Genomic DNA, 18,367 nt, shown 5'->3' with positions numbered 1-18,367 from the left:
GTCTGCAATGATCGACGCTCTCGGATATTCAAAGAGGTACTCACGATGGGTTCCACGAATGCTCAGGGCAGACCACAAGGTTTAAAGAAAGGCCATTTCATCTGAATTGTTGGAGCGTTTCGAGACCGACGGAGAGGCCTTTCTGTCACAGATCGTAACGGGGGGCAAAAACTGGGTGCACCACTTTGCGCCGGAAACAAAAAGGCAGTCTATGGAGTGGCATCATCTTCATTCACCAGCTGTAATGCGAAATTGTGGCTGAGCTCCGTCATGCAGAAACCATATAACCTGTCGTATTGCTAAAGGCACATTCTCAAGGAGCCCAAGCAGAGTGTTCCGCAGGAAGTCCGGGTACATTTCTCCGTCAAGGCGTTGTGGTATGAAAACTGTTCCGAGTATGAATCCCTGCCCACACATTGATGCTAAACTGACATTAATGATACGCCTCAACCATTCCCCATTCTCTAGCTCATAAATGACGATTACGCAGACTGATGACAGTTCTGCTAAAAGTTGTGATTTTCTGGCGTAAAAACCATCGACAAATTTTCCCACAGAGGGAAATCCGCTGCTGATAATCGTTGAACTCGTTGTAGGTGACAGGGATAGAAGGGTTGGCATGCAGGATACACATGAAATTTCCTGGCGGATTAAAACTGTGTGCCGGGCCGAGACTCGAACTCGGGACATTTGCCTTTTGAGGGCAAGTGCTCTACCATCTGAGCTACCCAAGCACGACCTCGTCTCCTACCTTCCAAACTTCACAGAAGCTCTTCTTCGCAGGTTCGCAGAAGAGCTTCTGTGAAGCTTTGAGGACGGGTCGTGAGTCGTGCTTGGGTAGCTCAGTTGGTAGAGCACTTGCCCGTGAAAGGCAAAGGTCCAGAGCTCGAGTCTCGGTCCGGCACACAGTTTTAATCTACCAGGAAATTTCATATCAGCGCACATTTCACTGCAGAGTGAAAATCTCATTCGGGATACACGTAGTTATACTTTGGCTTACACCATGTTGGTGGGCCACTTGCCTGGAGTTTGTACCAGGTTTGCCTCAATATCGTGTAGAACCTTGTCCTCTAGATCTGGTGTACCCACAGTTCGCCTTCTCCCTGCACGTCCGTCGGTCTAGAAGTGCAGATGATCACACAAACTACAGAGAAGAATTAAAATGCTGCGTCATATGGCTGGTGTCTGTGAGGGTACTTATTTTGGTATAGTCGTGCTGGCTCTCCACCGTTTCCCTGTACTTGGCTGTACTCAAACACCATCTCGGCTTGTTCCCGACATGACCATTCTGCTAGTTACAGTACACTGCGTCTATCACACAGTCCGCAAAGCACGAGGAACACACGGCACGCATTGGGTTGGGTGGCGGGTCGACTGTGGTATCCTTGGATGTCCCCCTCCAAGACAAAAAAAACTGATATAATAACTTTTTTTGATCCGATGCGCAGTCTTCGAGATATTTCAATGTCTTCAGTTAAAATGAACTCTCTGTATTTTTCAGAAAAAGGGGAGGTGGCCGGAGTTACATGTGATAAGCGGAGATGATCCTTATGGAATCTTCACGGGTTATCAGCCGAGTGGCGTCCTCTTCTAGTCGCAACGTCCTCTACCTATCCAATGTTGACCATACGTCAGTGTCAGAAGCTGGTGCACTCGTACACCGTCATGCATAACTAACATGTTCAGGCGTTGCCTCAGTCGGACATCATCATGTACATCTGGAAGTACAGTCCGCATAAACCGCTGTCTGTGGTAGGCGAAGATGATGGATACGCAATCCATTCAAATGTTGCGACTAGAAGACCACGCCACTCGGCTGATAACCTGTGAAGAGTTCATAGCTGAAATACGTCGAGAGAACCTGCAATCGCATAGAGATGATCCTTCTCAAAATAAAACTTAACAATCGGTTGTCATCTTCTCAAAGATAAAATACTGTTTAGCGTCTCTGCAGAGCTAATGTCCATATGACGGTGAGCTTCATGGTCTCTTCTTCCCTACTAAAATTATCCTTACGTTTATATATTTCAAAGTCTTCTCTACATAGCCGAAGTCGTCTTGCTGATTGAAGATTATGCTCTGGTACAACCGATTTGTCGATTTTCTCTAGTTGGCAGAGAGTAGGTCATGAATGCCTTTATTGGATCAAATGTTCTAAATGGAATAAGAAACTGCTCTTGGACCACAGCACTGGAAGAATTGGAGGCGATGATCGGTATTATATGCACCAGAGGTGCTTTTTCGACGAAAAATGTTTCCTTGAATGACTTCTGATCGCGTCCTTGGTGGTCTAAGTTTAGCAGGGATAATGGACAAGAGACCGATTAATCGATGACAACTCGTGTAGAGATCATTGCATCCTTGCATGTTAGTTTGCTCCTTTTTCTGAAATACGCAACTAGTTCGTGCAAAACTGCCTCCGCTGGTACTACACTGCCGAAAACATTATAAATACTGAGCACTTCAAATATGTGAATTCCTCAGCGACCAAACTGTTGAGGTCATCTGTCCCTAGACTTACCCACTACTTAAACTAACTTATGCTAAGAACAACACAGACATATCCATTCCCGAGGGACGCAGTCCGTGACATGGCGCCTCTAACCGCGCGGCCACTCCGCGCCGCACTGAGAAGTTGGGTTGGGTCGTTTTTGGGGGAGGAGACCAGACAGCGATGTCATCAGTCTCATCGGATTAGGGAAGGAACCATCCCAGCAATTACCTGGAGCGATTTAGGGAAATCACGGAAAACCTAAATCAGGATAGCCGGACGCGAGATTGAACCGTCGTCCTCCAGAATGCGAGGCCAGTGTGCTGATCACTGAGCCACCTCGCTCGGTCTCTGAGCAGTTAGTTCGAAGCAAAGCAAGGTGCAGGTTTACACAGTTTATGCCAAAGAAACGTGACAAATGGTTCCCAATCCACGACTTGTATTTAGGCGAACACACTGATCAGCCAGAACATTATGACCACTGTCCACTGCAAGGTTGGATGGCTCCTGGTGGCATTTCGGAAACGTGGCGCAGTAAGAAAGGTATGTAAGCCGAGGAGAGCCGGATGGGGGATTACCCTAGCGAAGATGTGCGCTCCAATTGGAGAAAGCTGCTAAGATAAGTCAGATTATTATTATGCAGAATCTGTCAAACGGCGAAGCTGGTAGAGTGTTCACGTGCTACTGTCGTGAGCATCTACGGAAAGTCGTTGAAGGGCAGTGGAACTATACTAGCGTTAAGCGGTTGGACGTCCATGACGACTGTTCACTGAACGGCTTGTCTGCCCTGTAAAGATGGTGATCTGTGACACCTGTAAGGAAAGGGCACAATGCCGGTGGAAGCACGTGTGTTCCGGAGCGCACCATTCAGCGTACATTGTTGACCAATGGGCTCCGCAGCAGGCGATCCGTACCTGTCCACATGTTGGAGCAACGACATTGTCAATTACGAATCTAGCGAACTCGAGGTCATCGAGACTGGACCGCGTATCACTGGAAACGTGTCGGTTCGTCAGAAGACTCTCGTTTTTGGAACACCAGATCGACGGTCGTCTCCAAAACGCCATAATTCCGGCAAATGTTTGCTCGAAACGTACATCGCGCCACGGGTGCAGGTTGGTGGGAGCAGTATTATGCTATGATAGACATTCTCCTACACGTGCATGGGACATGTGGTAGCAATCGAAGACACCATGTTAGCTGTGGACTAAATGCATCCCTTCATGCTTGAGTCTTCCATTTCAGCGGTATAATTATCCTCTTCTCGAAGCCAGAATCGTGCTACCTTGGATCGAGGAGCATAACAGACAAATCCCTTTAATGTCGTGCCCACTAAATCCGCCTTATGTGAATCCGATGGTTCCCATATGGGTCACTATGGAGCGCAATCACCGAGTACATAATCAATGACCAGTCATTTACCATGATTAGATGAAAAGTGTGTACACATCTGGTGCCACATATCTCCACAAATCTATCAACGAACTGTAGAATCATCACTCATGCTCATAAATTAAGGATAATTTCAGAATGTGGTGCCACACAACGTGGCGCAAATAGCATAGGCACATAGGGAACACGCACGACACAGATCTGTAAGTCCACAGTATTGGACAAAAGTTGAGAAAACCGTTCTGAAACACGTGTACTATAAAACGCCACTGTTTCCTGCGCATGTACCCCAACATCAATGTGGGATATGATCACAATGCACACATACACAGGTCGCACAATGGGTTGGCATACTATGGATCAGGTGGTCGATCAGCTGCTGGGGTATAGCCTCCCATTCTTGCACCAGTGCCTGTCGGGGCTACTTAAGTGTCGTAGGGGTCTGAAGACGTGCAGCGATAAGTTTACTGAGAGCATCCCAGACATGCCCGATGGGGTTTAGGTCTAGAGAACAGGTAGGCCACTCCATTCACCTGATATCTTCTGTTTCAAGGTACTCCTCCACGATGGCAGCTCGGTGGGGCCGTGCGTTATCATCCATCAGGAGGAACGTGGGACCCACTGCATCCCTGAAAAGGCGGGCATGCTGGTGCAAAATGACGTCCCGAAACAGCTGACCTACTACAGGTCCTCTGTCAAAGACAGGCAGGGGTGTACGTCCACCAATACTAATCCCACCCCACACCATCATTATGGGGTTGGTATCTGGTTCCTGGTTCACGCCAGATGAAAACCCGGCGAGTATCACTGTTCAGACTATACCTGGACTCGTCGGTAAAATAACCTGGGACCACTGTTCCAATGACCATGTACCGTGTTCTTGACACCATGCTTTACTGGCTCTCCTGTGACCAGGGGTCAGTGGAATGCACCTTCCTGGTCTCTTGGCGAATGAACTATGTCTGTTCTTTCGTCTGTAGACTGTGTGTCTATGGACAACTGTTCCAGTGGCTGCGGTAAAGTCTCTAGCAAGGTTACCGGCAGTACTCCGTGGCCATCTGCGGGCACTGATGGTGAGATATCGGTCTTCTTGTGGTGTCGTACGCTGTGGACGTCCCGTACTGTAGGGCCTGGACACGTTTCCTGTCTGCTGGAATCGTTGCCATAATCTTATCACACTTTGTGGCACAGGGAGGGCTCGTGCTACGACCTGCCGTGTTTGACCAGCCTCCAGTCGCCCTAGTATTCTACCCCTCATAACGTCATCAAAATGTGTCCATTGAGCCATTTTCAACACACAGTCATTATTAGCACCTCTGAAAACGTCTGCATATTTAATCGCTGCACCGTACTCTGACACGCACCAACACCCCTTTGCGTATGTGGACTGCTGCCAGCGCCACCGTGCGACGACCGCTGGTCAAATGCACCGCATGGTCATACCCCGAGGTGATTTAAACCCCAAACCGCCCACCAGAGCGTTGTTTCACCATGTATCAGCATTATCCTTAATTTATGAGCATGAGTGTAGTAATAAATATCAACAAGCATTCTGAGGGAACCTTCGAAAATAACCTCAAATTTTGCACACAGGCCCGAAAGGTATTCTGCTTAATACTGTAGAGCAGTGGTTTCCAACCTGTGGGTCATCACCCCCTGAGAGGTTAAATGAAATTTCCTGAGGGGTAAAAACTAAATGATTAGATTCTGTTGGAGTCATGAAACTAATTTTTTTAAATCATTACTATTATCACAATTTTGTAAGTGTCTAACATTGATTATGTAAGCTATCCGTAATTACTTATTCTCGATTAGTAGCATTAATGCGGTGGAGGTTACAGGTTCCTCAAACAGTCCACCCAATATACACATATGGTGATCTTCACCCCGTACATCACCGATGATAAAAGTGAGACATATACGTAACAAATGTTATTATCACAAGAAAATGTGTTCTCCAAGTTGTAGATAGTACCTGCAAGAGTCCAGAAATTGCTTCAATACTCGTTCAAAACAGATAAATGAATTAATCAACAGCAACACATAGCAATGACTACATAACAGATAGTATGGTGCTGTATATGGTATTGGTATTATTATTATTATTATTATTATTACTATTACTATTAGTGGCTGTGGTCAGACACAAAGCATTAACAGCCTGAAGTCTTCCAATATCTGCCAGTTCAGAAGTAAGGAGTGCAACAATCAATTCATTTACGAAGAGTAAGTGTAATGCAGAAATTTTAACTTGGTTCATTTTAAATGGAGTTTCAGTGTGCAGGTCAAGCAAGTGCCGCAAAGGAAAGGAGTAATGCAGGGGAAGCACGTTTTGTAGCAAGCGTCTGCCCTCACTGTGGATAGTTAGCTTTCTTACCATGTGAGCTGCACTTGCGATGCCCCAAGAATTCTTTCGTTATTCATTCTAACACACACACACACACACACACACACACAAACTAGATATTCTTCATCTTTCATCATTTTAAAAATAAAAGTATTCCAAGAAAAGTCTTTTATTCTACAGTTTTGGCGGGCGGTCTGGCCGTGCGGTTCTAGGCGCTTCAGTCTGGAACCGCGTGACCGCTACGGTTGCAGGTTCGAATCCTGCCTCGGGCATGGATGTGTGTGATGTCCTTAGGTTAGTTAGGTTTAAGTAGTTCTAAGTACTAGGGGACTGATGGCCACAGATGTTAAGTCCCATAGTGCTCAGAGCCATTTGAACCACTTTTTCTACAGTTTCTAAAGTTTCTAAAGTTTCTAAAGTTGGTGATAATGAGTGGTGGGTCAAAAGACGGAGGGGGGGGGGGAGGGGGGGGGGGAGTGCGAGGTCTTACTAGTTAGTGTCTAATTGCACTCTGCGGTAATTCGTGTAAGAAAGTTTGGGAACCACTGCTCTTGAGGCTCTCGAAATTTACACTTACCATACAAAGGAGCCAGAGGCTCTTCTTAAGGAATAACTGGATTTTAGAGAAAAATTTTTCTTCGATTCATTCGATGAGCTACTCTAATACACTCCTGGAAATGGAAGAAAGAACACATTGACACCGGTGTGTCAGTCCCACCATACTTGCTCCGGACACTGCGAGAGGGCTGTACAAGCAATGATCACACGCACGGCACAGCGGACACACCAGGAACCGCGGTGTTGGCCGTCGAATGGCGCTAGCTGCGCAGCATTTGTGCACCGCCGCCGTCAGTGTCAGCCAGTTTGCCGTGGCATACGGAGCTCCATCGCACTCTTTAACACTGGTAGCATGCCGCGACAGCGTGGACGTGAACCGTATGTGCAGTTGACGGACTTGAGCGAGGGCGTATAGTGGGCATGCGGGAGGCCGGGTGGACGTACCGCCGAATTGCTCAACACGTGGGGCGTGAGGTCTCCACAGTACATCGATGTTGTCGCCAGTGGTCGGCGGAAGGTGCACGTGCCCGTCGACCTGGGACCGGACCGCAGCGAGGTACGGATGCACGCCAAGACCATAGGATCCTACGCAGTGCCGTAGGGGACCGCACCGCCACTTCCCAGCAAATTAGGGACACTGTTGCTCCTGGGGTATCGGCGAGGACCATTCGCAACCGTCTCCATGAAGCTGGGCTACGGTCCCGCACACCGTTAGGCCGTCTTCCGCTCACGCCCCAACATCGTGCAGCCCGCCTCCAGTGGTGTCGCGACAGGCGTGAATGGAGGGACGAATGGAGACGTGTCGTCTTCAGCGATGAGAGTCGCTTCTGCCTTGGTGCCAATGATGGTCGTATGCGTGTTTGGCGCCGTGCAGGTGAGCGCCACAATCAGGACTGCATACGACCGAGGCACACAGGGCCAACACCCGGCATCATGGTGTGGGGAGCGATCTCCTACACTGGCCGTACACCACTGGTGATCGTCGAGGGGACACTGAATAGTGCACGGTACATCCAAACCGTCATCGAACCCATCGTTCTACCATTCCTAGACCGGCAAGGGAACTTGCTGTTCCAACAGGACAATGCACGTCCGCATGTATCCCGTGCCACCCAACGTGCTCTAGAAGGTGTAAGTCAACTACCCTGGCCAGCAAGATCTCCGGATCTGTCCCCCATTGAGCATGTTTGGGACTGGATGAAGCGTCGTCTCACGCGGTCTGCACGTCCAGCACGAACGCTGGTCCAACTGAGGCGCCAGGTGGAAATGGCATGGCAAGCCGTTCCACAGGACTACATCCAGCATCTCTACGATCGTCTCCAAGGGAGAATAGCAGCCTGCATTGCTGCGAAAGGTGGATATACACTGTACTAGTGCCGACATTACGCATGCTCTGTTGCCTGTGTCTATGTGCCTGTGGTTCTGTCAGTGTGATCATGTGATGTATCTGACCCCAGGAATGTGTCAATAAAGTTTCCCCTTCCTGGGACAATGAATTCACGGTGTTCTTATTTCAATTTCCAGGAGTGTATATCCCCGCTCTTCCCGTTTTTAATGGCCTTCTTCTAGTTACCCTTACAAAGATGGATGGCAGGTTCGAATCCTGCCTCGGGCATAGATGTGTGTGATGTCCTTAGTTAGGTTTAATTAGTTCTAAGTTCTAGGCGACTGATGACCTCAGAAGTTAAGTCGCATAGTGCTCAGATCCATTTTGAACAGATGGATCATTGTTTTACTTAAGCCAATCAATTTTTAATATTAAATGCAATTACTATTGCTTACCTTAGAAGTTACAGATTGTTTTACAACTTCTTTTCTTCATATCCTTTATGGTTTTAATTATACACCCATGCCGCAACGGTGATGCTTGTGTTTTTTAGGCCTTTATTGGCGAAGTTGACATTGTAATTCTAGGCATTTTTACATAAATTGTTCTTAACAACATCTGTAGCAGCAATGGGAATTAAACAGTCTCCCTTTAAATTAGTCTCCGGGATTACGTGTTTTCTTCTGCTGCACCAGTATATTAAAATGCACTGGGCAAATCTCTTCTGATACGTATACATTAACTTCGCTTTCACAGTCTGCTCTAGAATACATTTTAGGCAGCTGTTTCGTTATTTTTTTCATTGTCATGTAGCGACCTGTTATGTAATAACTGATGTTCGTGTATGTTGTCTGCACACGCATCACTTTTACTGGCAAGGTACTCGGTAGCCGGCCGCTGTGACCGAGCGGCTCTAGGCGCTTCAGTTCGGAATCGCGCTGCTGCTACCGTCACAGGTTCGAATCCTGCCTCGGGCAAGGATGTGTGTGATGTCCTTAGGTCAGTTACGTTTAAGTAGTTCTAAGTCTAGGGGACTGATGACCTCAGATGTTGTCCCATAGTGCTCAGAGCCATTTGAACCATTTGTAAGACGGCTACTGAGGCTGAGACCACATAATGCGGTACCACCAAGACTATATGGTCCTCCCGAGATTCACAAGAATGGTGTCCCACCACGATTAATAGAAAGTAATATTTGTAATAAAATATGGCGTTTCAATCTTCGATCGCTATTCTTTTATTTTCAATTACCGGTTTCGGGCTAGCTGCCCATCTTCAGATCTGTTAGACAATGTTAAAAATGTTAATAAGAGAGATACAGTTAGTGATAAAAATATCTTAGTTTACAAAAAGAAATTTTGGGACGTATTAAATGCCAACATACCATGTGTTGTAGTTACAGAGTAACTTGTCCGTACAGAACACACAGTTCACTGTCATAAGTAAAGTAAATTTCAATCTGTTAAAACATAAAACTAAAGTTTTAAACGAGCATCATCCAAAAATTCAATTCACACTAGAAATGGAAAACAATGGGGCGATTAACTATTTAGATTTGACCGTCGGAAAGGAGGGAGGCAGGCACGTTTTCGGCGTCTATAGAAAAGACACTTGCTCCGACAACATCATAGTAGCGACGTCGCACCACCCGGCACAGCATAAAAGAGCGTACTTTCATGCAATGTGCAACAGAGCCCTCAGATTGCCGTTACAGGAAGATGAGTTGCAGAAAGAACTGGGTATTATTAAGCAAGTAGCAGCAGCTAACGGATACAGGACACAAGATGTTACACGTATGTTTAACAAGATCAAAAACAAATCCGCGGGCATCAGTAGCGATTCTAGGAAAATTAAAGTTAAGAAGAAGTTTGTCACCCTGACATACAAAGGGCATGTGTCGGAAAGAATTGCTAAATGCTTTCCAAAAAACATCGCAGTGGCATTTCAGAACGAAGGGCAAATGGCACATAGATTAAGACATAAACCAGCAACGACAAAACAAATGAAATACAATAATTCCGGAGTATATAAGATTAAATGTGCTGAATGTGACAGTTATTATATAGGACAAACAGGGCGGAATTTTGAAATTCGATACAGGGAACATTGCAGTCATAGCAATCGTACAGCATTTGGAACACATGTAAAAGAGAGTAGACATGAAGTGAGTAATATAAATGAACAAATGGAGGTGCTACATAAAGCTCCAAAAAGTCTCTATCTCAACGTGCTCGAAGAGATTGAAATATATGCACATCAAAGAAACACCCCAGGCCTACTACTTAATGAACAAAGTGATTTTATGCACAGTAATTATTATGAGATTTTTAAAGAACTGTTTTAGGCTTACTCTTGAATGCAACAGCACGCCCCAGTAGGAAACAGCTACAGAGGAACGGCCCTCAGCGTACTGGCGGCGAGGCGAATTGGGCGCGGCGCAAGACGACTCGGCGTGGCGTTGTATACCTTCTGACGTAGGGAAATCCACTCCACCACCAATCAAAAACAAAGAAGAGCAAACGCACATTTTCGGAAGAATATCTACATTTTAATTATATTTTATGTTTCTTTATGAAGAAATTTTAAATTAATGTAAAAATCTTTCGTTTCATGGTCCACTCAAAAAGATTATTCATATGTTATTACCTTAAAAATTGTTTTATTATAAAGAATATTCGCGATTAATATATACGGCGAAATAATAACAGATGCACAATTGTTTTAGGTAGAGGGCACTTTTTACTGTTACCAATCAGGGTACTCTTAAATACTGCGATATAATGTTTTAACAGATTGAAATTTTTATCACTAACTGTATCTCTCTTATTAATTACATTTTTAACATTGTCTAACAGATCTGAAGGTGGGCAGCTAGCCCGAAACCGGTAATTGAAAATAAAAGAATAGCGATCGAAGACTGAAACGCCATATTTTATTTCATGAACGATCGCGGAATTCCCAGTGAAACAACCATGTCCAGTTTTGATAGTAATATTTGTGCCTCGGACTATTCTACTGCAAGACATCTGACCCCTCTGCTCAAGCCATATGTGGGTAAGTGTTGCCACTATAAAGGTAATTCTGTGGGTTTTGTCAATCGCTTGAAAACAGCTAAGATTAGCAGCCCAGATTTACTAGCTTTGATGTGGTCCTACTTTTTACCAAAGTGCCTTCATCTGACTCGTTAAATCCTATTGGTAACTTATTTAGTGCTGACCAAAAAAAAATGTTCAAATGTGTGTGAAACTTACGCGAAGGACATCAGTCCCTAAGCTTACACACTACTTAACCTAAATTATTCTAAGGACAAACACACACACCCATGCCCGAGGGAGGACTCGAATCTCCGCCGGGACCAGCCGCAGAGTCCATGACTGCAGCGCCTCAGACAGTGCTGACCTGACGGCTTTGTTTGAGCATACTCTCTCCTCAACCTTTGAACGAACAGGCGGCGACACCGTGTGGAGCCCTTTGTCCCCTGTGCCGGGTTTTATGGAGGACTTGAGGAGAAAGCGCTTGAGTCTGCTGTTTCCTGGCGTTATGTACATGATACTCGTGTTCTATGGCCTCATGGCAGACACGAACTGGACATTTACCATTTAAACTCATTAGATGATAACATCAAGTTCACGATGGAGATTAAGAAATATCGTAATTTACCTTATCTATACGAGCTAGTACACCTTAAGAATAATGGGTCATTAGGACGTACTATGCACAGAAAATCCACGCACACAGAATTACATATCCACGCGTGAAGCTGCCTTCAGCCCCCCAGAAACCACCGGTGTTCTTAGTACCTTAATACATCATCCGGAAAACTTCCACGCAGAATTAGAACAAGTGGACGAGGTTTCTAAAAAGAATGGCTACACTTCACGCCAAATAAGGAAGGCCATGCATAGCTATAATAACAAGGAGCAACGCACGGAGGACACTGATGACGACTATAAATCAACTGCGATCCTGCCATATGCCGGGAATGTGTCTTCTAAGACAAGCAGATGGTTCCGTCCACCAACGAGAAGCCTGCCCCTTGTTGGATCTGTTAAGGATGACATACAATTGCAAAAAGGGGGCGTTCACAAAATTTCCTGTGAATGTGGTGTTGCATACGTTATAGGCGAGAGGACACCAACTGTCCACGAGCGTTGTACAGAATACGAAAGATACCCCCATATTCCGTACTGTCAAAATCATCAACATCAGAACACTGTATTTCCATGGGACACTCAAGGGAATGAAATAGAACAAAAATTTTAGGTCCAGTTTCCACTTTTTGGGATTCAGCAATCAAAGAATAGGTAGAAATACGTCTTGCCGATAATCTAACAAATCGTGGCAACGGTTTTCAACTGGATAAAAATTTGAATTCTATAATTAAAATTATTTAGTCACAGCAGAATCGACGGGGTCATTCGATACTCAGTGATTAGATCATCTCTCACTCCCACCACCGAGGGCAGCACACGCAACTCGTTTGTCCCGCGCACGTCAACAACTGGCGCATGCGCCAAAAGACGCCAGCTCATTTCGCATGCGCGAGATTGGGCATAAATGCAGTGAATGTACCTCCTTCCTCCCGCCGACTTGATTCCCCTCATCCCCTGGTTGCTCCTCTCAATCCCCGCCCTCTGCTGCGCCTTCACCATTGTGTCCCCCTACCCTCCACCTCTACACCCTTCACCTCCTTTCCCAAGGTGGCTTCCATCAACTCTCCCTCCCAGAGATGCCCTCCTCCCCCCCATTTTCCCTTGTATGAACTCCGATCCTCACCTCCCCCTCCCTCCCTCTGAGCTTTTCCTAGGCTCCCTCCCCCTCCCCCTTCCCCTCCTGTGTTTTCCCCACCTACCAACTCTCAGACTTCCTCAACTTTTATAGTCCTGTCCTCCTCAGTTGCGCGCAATATTACGGTATATTAATAATTTTTACTTATGGACCGTCTGACAGCAACTGAATAAAACAGAATTTTAGTGCCATACGCGTTTCGCCTTTATTTTCTGCAAGGCATCATCAGTGGCAGGTTGCGTGGACAATTTCCTACATATTACGCTCCTGTTGCATTTTTGGTGTTGTTCTTCTTCTTATGAACGCCAATTTGCTGTTTTTCCTACGTTTTTTGCCAATTCTAGATGAGTCTCATAGAGCATCATGTTTAGGTGCTGTTTTATCACCATCACTTCCTTCTCTCCCCCGAGTCCTTTTGCTTTCTCCTCCACTACCTTCCCCAATCCTTTCTGCGTCCGCCCTGCCCCACTTTTTTCTATGTCGTCTCTCTCCATCGGCTCCCCCGTTTTCCTCGCCTCCCCCATTTTTTCCCCCTCACCGGTCGGGGTCCTCCCCCCGCCCCCATCTGCCGCCGTGTTGCCTCTATAGTGCTGTTTTCAGTGAATGTTCAGTGTTGTGCATCCCTTGTCAGTGTTGCGAACAACCATACTGTCGCTACTTGTGTTTTTTATCTCGTGTGAACAGAAACCAGACTGTAGCTGTGTGTGTGGTTTTTTTTTTAATTGTGCCTGTCTACTGTGTGTCTTCATCTGCATCGTCAATGCCGTGTTTTTATATTTTAAATTCCACAATTTTCCGCCACTTTACAGTTTTTTACAATGTCACCGTTTTATCACCATTTTTCATTGGTTGTTTATACTCTCATTATGTTTTTCAACTTATCTGTAAGCTAAAGAGCGGCCTATTACGCTGCTGCCAGCCCCCCCCCCCTTGCTGGGGGGAATCGAAATGCAATAAAGAAAAAAGAAACCGGCTTCTTCAGTAGTTGCCTGCTCGCCTGCAAATGGCCAAAAACCTCTCCGCCAAAATTCCGTAGCAGAATGTCGACAGGATCTGACTGCACACCCGAAAATTATTAGAAGACGTACTCTTTCTTTTAATTATATTTTATGTATGTGATATGCACGTTTTGTGACAGACCCAGCACATAATTTCATATGTGTAAACGCATATTATGGAATTATCTTTTAATTTCACGAAAGATTGTTACATTATCGACTCTTACATCGTCTCCATGGTCACTGGATGGCATCCTTTGCAAAAGGCAACCTTCACAACATATTTGGTCTATAGAGGAATCGATGAAAGTGTCGTTTCCGTAGTTACCAATCTGGTGTCCCACCATCCGTCACCTGTAGAGGGCAGCCAACTCTCGTACGATCATTCTCATGATTAACGAAGTTTTATCCACGTTTAAACTGTTATCTATGAAGTTTGAGTTTAAAATGAATTATTATTCTCGTCTTTACTTTTATGGTCAAATTCAGCGTATTTTAGGAGTAGCTTTTATTACTTATGCTGACGACTCATAGCCGTCGGCCAGTAATGACGCCATGCTGGCGATGGGGAGCGTGTCTGTCTCTACTTAGCCACAAGCAGCTGAGCTACAGACAGCGGTGTATTACATCTGTCTGGAGCAGCTGGCTCAGCCAACCCAGCTCCAGCCGCCATCATCATGGACATACTATTCATATTAATTATATATTACAACTATTTCGCTTTATAATGTTGATACCTCTAAGCTGGTTTACTACTCTCTTTGCAGAGTACAAGGTCTGAAGATGATCACAGTACAACAGATCGAAACCGGTCACCAGTTTAAACAAAATATTTACGCGATCAAGGCCGTTTTAGAAAATTTTAACTGCAGAATCGACGGTACGCGGAATAGGTCATATACATTGCACTAGACAGATGGTCAACAGCAGGTGGTCGTAATGTTTTGGCTCATCAGTGTTTAGTCATTGAGAGAGGAATCGGAACGACACTCGTGCTAGGTGACTTGCAGATTCCATCGTGTGAAAGCAGCTTGCGTTGCTGGCGACGGCAGTCGGCGGACGAGCTCCATGAGATAATTGGACTCCCTCAACAGGCTTCAGTGGGGACGAGTGAGTCATCGTTGAGCTGGGACCGACGTCCAATAGCCTCTGCTCGTAATTCTTACAGCCCACATGGTGCTTGTCACGCACCTCTGACATCGTGCGACAATGCTACAGTGTTCGATGTCTGACAGTTTTAAGCGTATAACTCCAGACACCAGGCAATGCCTCTGCTGCAGGGCCTCCGTCTGGGAGAGAGTGTCACACAAATGATACAGGATTTGGGCTGGAAATCATTAAAAGAAAGGTATTTTTAGTTGCGACGGAATCTTCTCACTAAATTCCAGTCACCAACTATCACCTGCGAATGCGAAAATATTTTGTAGACACCGACCTACATAGAGAGGAACGATCACCACAATAAAATAAGGGAAATCAGAGCTCGTACGGAAAGATATAGATATTGATTCTTCCCACGCTATACGAGATTGGAATAATAGAGAATTGTGTAGGTGGTTCGATGAACCCTCTGCCAGGCACTTAAATGTGATTTGCAGAGTATCCATGTAGATGTAGATATAGAAATCAAGTACTGTTTTGGCAGTGGTGGGGCCTGAGGAGAGACGTTCTCAAGATACAGCTGTGGTGGTACTTTTTCTAGTAAAAAATATTTTTTTAAATAATTTGAGTATATTATTTATACTTTGAAAATATCTTTGACGGGCCGGTTTTTGACCTCCCGCGGTCCGTCTGCTACCGACGGCCGCTCTAGACCATAGGTGCCACTTTTATAGTTAGACGTTTTGTAAACCTTGGTCGCCAGTTTTGTAAGGGCTTCGCCACTACTGCTGTGGAGGCCCAGTTGTCACTGTTGCTACGGTAGACAGAATTTGTAAGTTCGTGAAACGTTTTCTAGTGCAGTACACTGCTCAGGCAATATCTCCCTGTCACTATTACACTACTATGCCCTAGGGTCAGGCAACAGCATAGGAGAAAGAAGGTTCTACAACACCCCAACAAATTAGCAACAAAGCCACACAAATGAGTTACAAAGTTCTTCTTTTCTTTGTGACTTGTCGGATAATGAAGTCTGCAATACTGCATGTAATATACGAGGATCACTCCAAAAGAAATGCACACTATTTTTGTAAAAACACAGTTTTCATTCGGCATATGTGAAAGTTTTACAGTGTGTAGATACATCCTTCTCGCTTGTTTTCAAACTTAGTTCAACCTGTTCCCGTGAGTGGCGTCGTCACAGCATGTCTTCAGGATGGTTGCTACACTTGACGTTCGTCAGAACCAACGCGCTGTCATAGAATTCCTGTGCTGTGAAAACGAGACAGTGGGAAACATCCACAAGAGGCTGAAAAAGGTGTATAGAGATGCTGCTGTCGATCGCAGTACAGTTAGTTCGTGGGCAAGCACGTTACGTGATGAAAGCGGGCACGGCAATATTGAGGATTGTCCTCGCAGCAGCAGGCCTCGTACTGCACACACTCCAGACAATGTGCAGAGAGTTAACGAATTGGTGACTGCTGACAGACGCATCACAGTGAACGAATTGTCACACTACGTTGGGATAGGGGAAGGAACTGTTTGCAGAATACTGAAAGTGTTGGCGTTAAGAAAGGTTTGTGGCAGGTGGGTTCCCAGGATTTTGACTGTGGCTCACAAAGAAACAAGAAAAACGGTACGCAGCAAACTTTTGGAACAGTACGAGAATGGAGGAGATGAATTTCTTGGAAGAATTGTGACAGGTGACGAAACATGGCTCCATCATTTTTCACCAGACACGAAGAGGCAATCAATGGAGTGGGATCATGCAAATTGACATAAGAAAAAAAAATCAAAACCACACCTTCTGCTGGAAAAGTTATGGCTACAGTGTTTTTCGATTTCGAAGGACTCTTGCTTGTGGACATCATGCCAAGTGGAACCACCATAAATTCTGATGCATATGAGACGACACTGAAGAAACTTCAAGCTCGACTGAGTCGTGTTCGACCACATCGGCAAAAGCAGGATGTTTTGTTGTTGCACGACGATGCACGGCCACATGTCAGTCAAAAAACCATGGAAGCGATCACAAAACTCGGATGGAAAACACTGAAACACCCGCCTTACAGTCCTGACTTGGCTCCATGTGACTATCATCTCTTTGGGAAACTGCAAGACTCTCTTTGTGGAACAAGGTTTCAAGATGATGACTCCCTTGTGCACGCTGCCAAACAGTGGCTCCAACAGGTTGGTCCAGAATTTTACCGTGCGAGTATACAGGCGCTGGTTCCAATATGGCGTAAGGAAGTTGATAGGGATGGAAATTATGTGGAGAAATCAAAATATTGCTCAAATGGCTCTGAGCACTATGGGACTCAACTTCTGAGGTCATCAGTCCCCTAGAACTTAGAACCACTTAAACCTAACTAACCTAAGGATATCACACACATCCATGCCCGAGGCAGGATTCGAACCTGCGACGCAGCGGCCGCGCGGTTCCAGACTGTAGCGCCTAGAACCGCTTGGCCACTTCGGCAGGCAAAATATTGTTCCTAACGGATATATCTACACACTGTAAAACTTTCAAACATGTAGAATAAAAGTTGGTTTAAAAAAATGGTGCATTTCTTTTGGAGTGACCCTCAAAAAAGACTCTCAATGGCTAAGTGCAAATAATCGTAGGTCAACTTCACTATACGTAGCAAATGCAATTTGAAGTAACTTTCCACTTCTAAGGGTTCACTGTGTAAGGCAGCCTTGGACGATGATCTATTAGCAAAGTGGACGAGGGCTGCTCTTCTATCTTCTGAGTAGACTCCTGTCCGTGGTCGTCCGGTCATTGGTGGATTGTACTCGGCCTGCAATAGGCCGAGGCGAAGTATATATATTCATTCTCAGAGCCACCTGTGGCGCTGGTGGAGTTCGCGCAAGTGGCGAGTCTCTATGGCACCAGCTCGCAGCTTTGCGCCTATTGTGCTTCTGCCCTGGCTCCGTCTTGTTCGGACAACATAGCAAGACCATAAGTAAGGGTAAAACGTGACGTCTCGGCTTTTTTAATTGTTACTTCCAGTTTAGACTTTAGACAGTTGGAGGCGTGATAGGGCCGCTCTTGTTCTTTATAAACAATAGTAAATCTGAGGGATAGACCGAGAGGCAATCTGCGACTATTTGCTGATGGCGCTGCAGTGTACCGAAAAATTTCACAAGCTGTGACGCGGTCGCGAATAGAACAGTGATCCAGATCGTCCAGAACTTTCATTTCCGTCCATGATCCTTACACACCGGTTTCGGTCAGCGATCACCATCTACGGATCTCTTTTAAAATACGTTCTAATATGACTTCATGATATTAGGGCATGTTTTACAACAGACCTGAAGATGGCCATCGCTGACCATAACCTGTAGTCTAAGGACCTAATAATCCT

General features: G+C 45.6%; 1 protein-coding gene and 1 non-coding gene across 2 annotated transcripts in view; one reads left to right on the top strand and one right to left on the bottom strand.

Annotated features, from left to right (window-relative positions):
- Positions 1-18,367, top strand: part of LOC126106636 (UDP-glucosyltransferase 2-like) — a 136,806-nt gene that overhangs the window by 45,941 nt on the left and 72,498 nt on the right. The gene's annotated exons all lie outside the window — the stretch shown is intronic.
- Positions 661-735, bottom strand: Trnal-caa (transfer RNA leucine (anticodon CAA)). Its single transcript has one exon. It is a non-coding gene; the product is annotated as a tRNA-Leu (tRNA).

This window comes from Schistocerca cancellata, chromosome 10 (assembly GCF_023864275.1).
Source record: "Schistocerca cancellata isolate TAMUIC-IGC-003103 chromosome 10, iqSchCanc2.1, whole genome shotgun sequence".
Taxonomy (NCBI): Eukaryota; Metazoa; Arthropoda; class Insecta; order Orthoptera; family Acrididae; genus Schistocerca; species Schistocerca cancellata.
Note: the sequence above shows the minus strand (reverse complement) of the source record. Positions and strands in the feature narration are given on the sequence as shown.